Source organism: Arvicanthis niloticus, chromosome 2, assembly GCF_011762505.2.
Source record: "Arvicanthis niloticus isolate mArvNil1 chromosome 2, mArvNil1.pat.X, whole genome shotgun sequence".
Classification (NCBI taxonomy): Eukaryota; Metazoa; Chordata; class Mammalia; order Rodentia; family Muridae; genus Arvicanthis; species Arvicanthis niloticus.
Genome location: NC_047659.1, coordinates 143189094 through 143196214, shown reverse-complemented (window position 1 = coordinate 143196214; position 7121 = coordinate 143189094).

Sequence of the window (7121 nt, the reverse complement as noted above, 5' to 3'; positions counted from 1 at the left end):
TTATCTTTGGAAGTCCACAGAAAAAGCCAGCTTACCTCAAGGGGGGGGGGAGTGACTTCTCACTGCTAACCCTTTTGGACTGTTTGAATTATTTTTTAACTATGCACATGCATTATCTACTTAATATAATAAATGAGCCAAATATTAGAAATCTATTAGAGAGTTTGCAGTTTAAATAAATCCAATGGAAAATTAATACTTTTCTAAACACAAGCCTGTTTCTCTTTCCTCCCCCCAACTCCTCTCCCCGCTCAGCTTTAAATAAGAGCTAAACTGTGAAGGAAAATGTCTAGTTTGATTCTAGAACCAACTCTGATCCAAGGAAAATATGTAATTCCTAAAAATCTAGAATGAACCGAGTGAGACCGAATCACAATGTCTCCTGCCCAAGTCTCCTGGTGACTTAAACTCATTCTTCTCATAGGCTTTGGAAGGACAGACTAGCAAGTCATCCAAGTCCCTACACCACCTTGGATTCTTAGGCCAGGTCTTCCCACCATGACAGGAGACGACTCATTTGCAGCAAGTGACAATGCATGGTGAACCGGTAGGGCAGAAGGAGGATAAAGATGGTGAGCTGGGGCAGAAGCCACGGCTGGCAACTATCCTTTCTCTAGAAGCCCACATGATGCTCCTGTGATTTTCTGAGTATCACTAAGAATCCTGAAGGTTCAGGCTGTAACAGTTGATCCACTTTGACAAGTGAGTCAGGATAGTTGATCTATTGAACATATATAGGCCCTCTTTGAGTGTTAGGTGAAAGGCAGCAAAAGAAAGAGAGCCAACTGTCTCTAGTGCAGGAGAGCAGCTGCCTCATTGGCTGGGGTGGCTGTGATTCACTCCTCAGGTTAGATGGGGGACTGGTGCACATGAGGTAGACCAGATAGCCCTAAGGCAATGGCTGCCAATATATTTTCCATGACAAAGAATTTGCAAATCAACAGTTATGGGAATTTCTAAAGTATATTTTGCTTTCTTATGGGACCAACTATGAGTGACTGAGAGGCACATGGGTGCCAATTCAGTTTGTCAGTCAGACTGAGACAAACTGTTAGTGATAGAGTTCATGATCATGAAGACTTCTTCTTCATTAAAAGAACAAGAATTGTAGAAATACTTCTCTTGGGCAACGAGATAGGGTTTTTCGATTTGTTCACTGATAGTGTTGGGAAACAGTGGCCACCGAGCCATAAGCAAGCCTCTAGCTTTTGTAACTAAAGCTATCTGTGTGATGTTCACAGATGCTACCCTGTCACATGGCAAAATAGGGTTGGCGAGAATAGCACATGAGGTCTAAAATATTTACTGTGCCCTTCTGGAAACAGTTCTTCAGTCCCTGGTTTCCAGAGGGGAGCATAGATATGAACAGATATTCACATTACCAGGAAAGCATTTTATGTTGATGAGAACACACATGTCTCTGGAAGCAGATAGGAGGGGAGCCTCGCCTAGACCTGGGAGCCCAGCTATGGGAACTTAGTGGTACTGGAAAACAACATTTAAAAAAATATCCTCCTCATCTCAGTTTTCTGTGTTTTTGCTTTGCTTTGTTTTGTTTTTTGAGTTTTCCTTCAATTACAGGGGTTTTCATGCTGTTTTACACAGGAAGGTAGAGAAGGAAATGCCTGCTTAGCCCTCAGTAATTTACAGTCTGACTGCTAGTTTACTGAAGCTTCTAGAATGGCTAAGGGAGATCAGGTGGTTCTGTGGCAGAGTCTAGACATATTCAGACATACCCTTGGTGGTCACTGAGCTCATGCTGTAAGGCACCAGGGATCTGTTAGAAGGAAGTGTCACAGTGGGGTTTGGAGATCACAGAACAGGCTTTGAGACCTTCCTGTTTTTGTATTGGGGGAATTAAATGGGTTGTGAACACATTTACATGAATTACGTGTGTGTGTGTGTGTGTGTGTGTGTGTGTGTGTGTGTGCGCGCACACATATGTATGCATGGATATGGAGGTCAGAAGTCAACCTTGGGCCATTTTTCAGATTCATTCACCTTGTTTTTTGAGACAAGGTCTCTCATTGGCCTGGTATCTGCAAAGTAGGCTACGCTAGCTGGCCATAGAGCCCAGTGGGTCTACCTGCTTCCACCTCCCCAGTACTAGGGTTACAAGTATGCACTGCCATGCCTAGCTTTTCCCTGTCTTTTGAACAGTCTTGAGTTGCACTGAAGGTCCGTGAGTTCATTTTTACCTCATGTGTTCACTCTAATCTGACTAGAGACAGGGATCAGACACCAAGCCCAGTAAGTCACCAGATTTCAGCACTTTCTGGCAGGTTTCTCTGATGACCCTAAACTATAGTCCTCCTCAAGCCTGCTGCCTGCCTGAAGCTGGGTGTGTGTGATGGTGCTTTGCAAGATGAAATGTGCTGTGTGCTCGTTCTATCCTTCCCACTGTGATCAAGTGGGCTCTGTTCCAGATGGGAACTTTTCTCCATCTCAGTAGGAGTGCCTTGGTGGGGAGGCAAGGACCAGATCAGACCTCCCTAGTGCTTCCCTTAATAGGGCCTTTCGTAAGAGGAGTTGTTGAGTGAACCATTAAATCACAAACGATCTGGAAAAAGCCATTGAGTGCAAACTCTTCTATTTTAAAGACAAAAAATTGAGGTCCTGAGTAGGAGGAACATGAAAGACTAACAGTCTTCCTTTCACCCATCCATCCACCTATCCCCACCCATCCAACCATCCATCCATTCATCCATCCACCCACCCATCCATCCATTTATCCATCTACCCATCCATCCATCACTCCATCCATCCATCCATCCATCCATCACTCCATCCATCCATCCATCCACCCACCCACCCACTCATCTTTCTGTCTATCCATCCATCCGTCCATTTAACCCCTCATCCCCCCACCCATCCATGCATTCATCTATTCACCCATCCATTCATCACCCCATCTGTCCATCCATTCATCCATCCATCCACCCACCCACCCACCCACCCACCCATCCATTCATCTATCTCTCCATTTGCTCAAACACTGTGCTTGAGGATGGACCTTCCAGATAGATCTGGCTTTTTCCAGATCGTTTGTGATTTAATGGTTCACTCAACAATTCCTCTTACGAAAGACCTTGTTAAGGGAAGCACTAGGGAGGTCTGATCTGGTCCCTGCCTCTCCTTATAGATAGTACTCTAAAGTGATAGATAACCAGAGCAAGTAAAGAGACAACCATAGGTAGAAGTGAGAGAGGAAAAGGGAATGGAAAAGGAATTTAGGGTTTAGGAGCACAGTGGCAGGGCAGGGAGGTCAGTGAAACTGAGTATGAAGGCAGATGAGGAAACAGAGGGGTGAATGTTCTGGGGAGAGGTGTGGAAACAGCCAAGTGGCCTGAGCATTCAGGTTCACTGGCTTTCAAGCACCCTTCCCTCTGTGAGATTATTTTGATGAAGCATACAAGGCAGAAGGAGGGGAGTGGGCAATCATTCTGGGGTGGAGAGTTAGGGTGGGGTGGGGAAGCAGGTGGCTGACTGTCGGGTCACTAGGCAGAAGGCTTGGAAAAGCCCTGTGTGGAGGCCAAGACGTGAGAAGTAGAGGCTGGATGTTGGGACTACTCAGAGGCAAGTCTTGGAGAGTGCAATAGTTCTTCATTCCTTTGTAGCTCAGTTGCCTCAGGATGCTTTGAGGACTGGGGAGAGCCATGGAGGTGACAGAATTTCAAAGGACTTGGGAAAGACGATCATGTTCTTAGGGAGTTTAACACAGAACCACTGACTCAACCAATGGATGGAATTGTAACATCCTGAGGACTGTAAAGAAGGCAGGAGCTTAAGAACTTTTGGGTCCATCTTGATGTTTTACAGATGGGGAAATGGGCTCTGTGTGTCACAGTGGTTTGAGACAGAGTCCGAAGTGCCTTGTTTTAACTTTAGTCCATTCTGTGATCAGCACACAGGGCCAATCAGTTACCGAGTACACTGGCTGTTGTTGCTCCCGAAGTGTGGTTAGGAAGAAGAGATACCCATTGGCCAAGTTTCCTTGAAGCCCATGGAGTTGACAAGGGGGCTTGGAGCTGGATGGAAGAGTGATGGTTAAGTGCTACCTTGTTTGAAAGTAGGGATGGCATAATGGCTCATAATTAGTGGGTGCAAATATATGGGGGTGTCACAGAAGTGTGAACCTCTGGGATCTGCACATCAGGGAGGATTGGAGGAGATGAAATGCCCAGCTTGGACCTGGCACACAGTCGGCACCCACTCAATAAGCTCAGCATCCCACCCTTCCCAGGGAACATTACATTAAGTAATTGCTTTAGTGGCCAAGTTATATATTACCGAGAATGAACCTGGCTCCGACTTATCATTCACTTTTACTGTTTTGCCTAGAGAGGTTTCTGTGGCAGCTCAGAAAGCCAGAAATGAATAAGGAGAGAGGTGACATTAAAGGCAGGCTGTTAGCAGAAGTGAAAATTAAACAACGCAGCCAAAATCGAAGCCTGGTACTGCCTTGCCTGCACCAATGAGGAGATTAATTGCTCCCTTCTGGGGCTCTGTCCAAGTGCCAGGAGGCTGCAGAAATCTCTGCTCACCTTAACTTTTAACTCAACCCCATAACTTAAGGGCTGAAGCTCCATATTCAGAGAGGATCCTGGGGCTTGATGAGGCATGCTTATTTGACCAATGTCACTATAGTCAAAGTGAGGCCCTGTCTTGGGGGTCATTCTTAAGCTGGTGGAACATCTCATATCACTGGGCCACACTTTAAGGAGCTCACAGTGACTACAGAGGCCCCACCCCTATGCAGGAAGGAGCGAGGGTAGCCATGGCAGGCTAACTGGAGACAACGGATTGCTGCTGGTATCTGGGTGTCCCTCAGTCTTCCTAGGATCAGCACACTTGCAACATTTCAACCACTTCTCTTGCTTATTGAACCCTTGCTCTGGTCTGATGAAGAAGGGATGCGTTGAGTAGAGGACTCTTGAATCCAGAGAGCTCAGATTATACCGAGAGAAACAAGCTCAGGGTTCAGGCAGTGTTGACCTCTGAGCTCATTCTCCTGTCAAGAACCTTCTAGACCAGAGGGCTGTCCATCACAGGACTAGACCAGGCTGAGCTTCAGAAAGCAAAGGAAGGGTTGATTTTCCTGATCAAGAATGGAATAAGGTCTGTTTGGTATTCATTGTTTGAGGAGGCAGGAAAAAGCAAAACCCATTTTTGATGCATTTTTCAAAGATTAACAACAAGGCTTTCAGGCGCCCTGGGGAGCTGAGGGCTCGGCTGTCTCCTGAGTCACCACAATTGCCCCCAGTGATTCACTTCCTGGGAGTTCAGGAGAGCTTGATTGTGAAGCAGTTTATTTAAAGATGTACTAGGCTACGTTGCTTCCCACTCGATGCCAGCCTTAGCCCCTAGTCCATAGCAAAGGACAAGCAGACCATCCTTACCCTCTAACAGAGGCCCTATTTAATGTACTTCCCTGCAATTCTGAAGCAATGCACAGAAGGCCCCTGCCCAGCCACGAGAGGCGGGTAGAACAGAGAATCTCTATGAAGCCATGAAAGAAACATCTGCCCAGGACCAGGGGTGGTCAGGATGTCTGGGGCCCTAAACAGACCTAGTACTTCATCTCATATAATTAGTGAGTTTCTTACAAGTGCCCCGAGTCAAGCACTCAGGGCATCCTTAGGCCTAAATATAGTCTAATAAGGTAATCCTTTTCATTTTGCTGCCTTCTAATCAATATGGAAAAAAAGGATATTTATAACCAACAAGTAGGCTTTCAGTACTTCCCTTCGCAGCAACAGCCCCCACCAAACACCCTCTAGTAACCCTATCCACAAATCTGAGCTGTCTGTGCTCTGCAAGTCAAGTCTTCCTGGATACAGGGAAGATTACAACCAATGTACAACCAATGCACGAACACACACACACACACACACACACACACACACACACACACCCCACTCAGAATGGACTTTAAATTCACACCACATATAGTAAGATGGATTTCAGTATTAACTGGAAGGGTTATTAAGCTCAGGCAGCTCAGAAGGGAGGAGGAAGAAGTCCTTGTGTGTTTTGGGGGGGGGTGTTGGTATACATATTGTGTTATCAGGCAATATAATCAAGCAAAGTAAATGGACACATTACGATTGGCTTTTTACCCCCACTTGTCAGGAGTCATAACTGTATGAAGCATTTTCTGCCTTGATCAATTGGAAAATCAATACCTTGGTATTTGTCCAGGGCATCTCTTATAGGAAGAAATGAGAGGAAGTACTTGGGAAATGTTCAGGAAATCATTTAGCCCTTGGAAGGTTGCATCTGAGAGCCGTCAGTCTTCTCCCCAGTGAACATGCTCAAACTGGTACTTCCTCTTGAGTGTTGCTTGGTTGGGATGTTGAGTGGTTGGTTGGTTCTACTAAACAAACCTTGCCTTTGCTACAGATGTAAGGGATACCAGCCCTGTTCATGGGGCTTAGGTCCTGACTGGAATGGTGCTGGGCTCTGGGTCTGCTTTGTGTATGGGGAGAAACAGTTCACCATCTTGGACCCCATGATTTTGGTTCCTCAAGACTGAAAACTTCCAACAAAGATCTCAGTAGAGTCTTTCTCAGCCTTACACTTGAAGCTGCCAGTGGCCAGTACCTTGGCCATGTACATGGATGGCAGGGGCTAAGAGCCAATGTCTTCCTCAGTTATTTTCCTCTCTCTCTCTCTCTCTCTCTCTCTCTCTCTCTCTCTCTCTCTCTCTCTGAAACTTAATTCATCAACAATGGCTATACAGGAGCCTCAGGGATCCTCTTGACCATACTCTCTGAGTGCTGGGGTTATAAGGAAAATCATGCCCAGCATTCTACATGGGTGCCTGACATCTAGATTCAGGCCCTTACACTTGCATGGCAGGCACTTTACCTGCTGAGCCACTTCCCCAGGCCTTGGCTTGATATTCTTTATTTGGAAAATATCTAACATATACACAGCAGAACAGAACCACAATGGGCCATGTCTCCCTCATCACTTCCACAGTCCTTCCATGGGAAGACACACCAGACATTATTAGTGCTCCTGTTAAAAAAAAAAAAAAAAAAAAAAAAATCTCTGAATGATGCAGTTTCTTCCAGAAGCATAGAAACAGTTCTGAGAAAACACTAAAATATTAACAA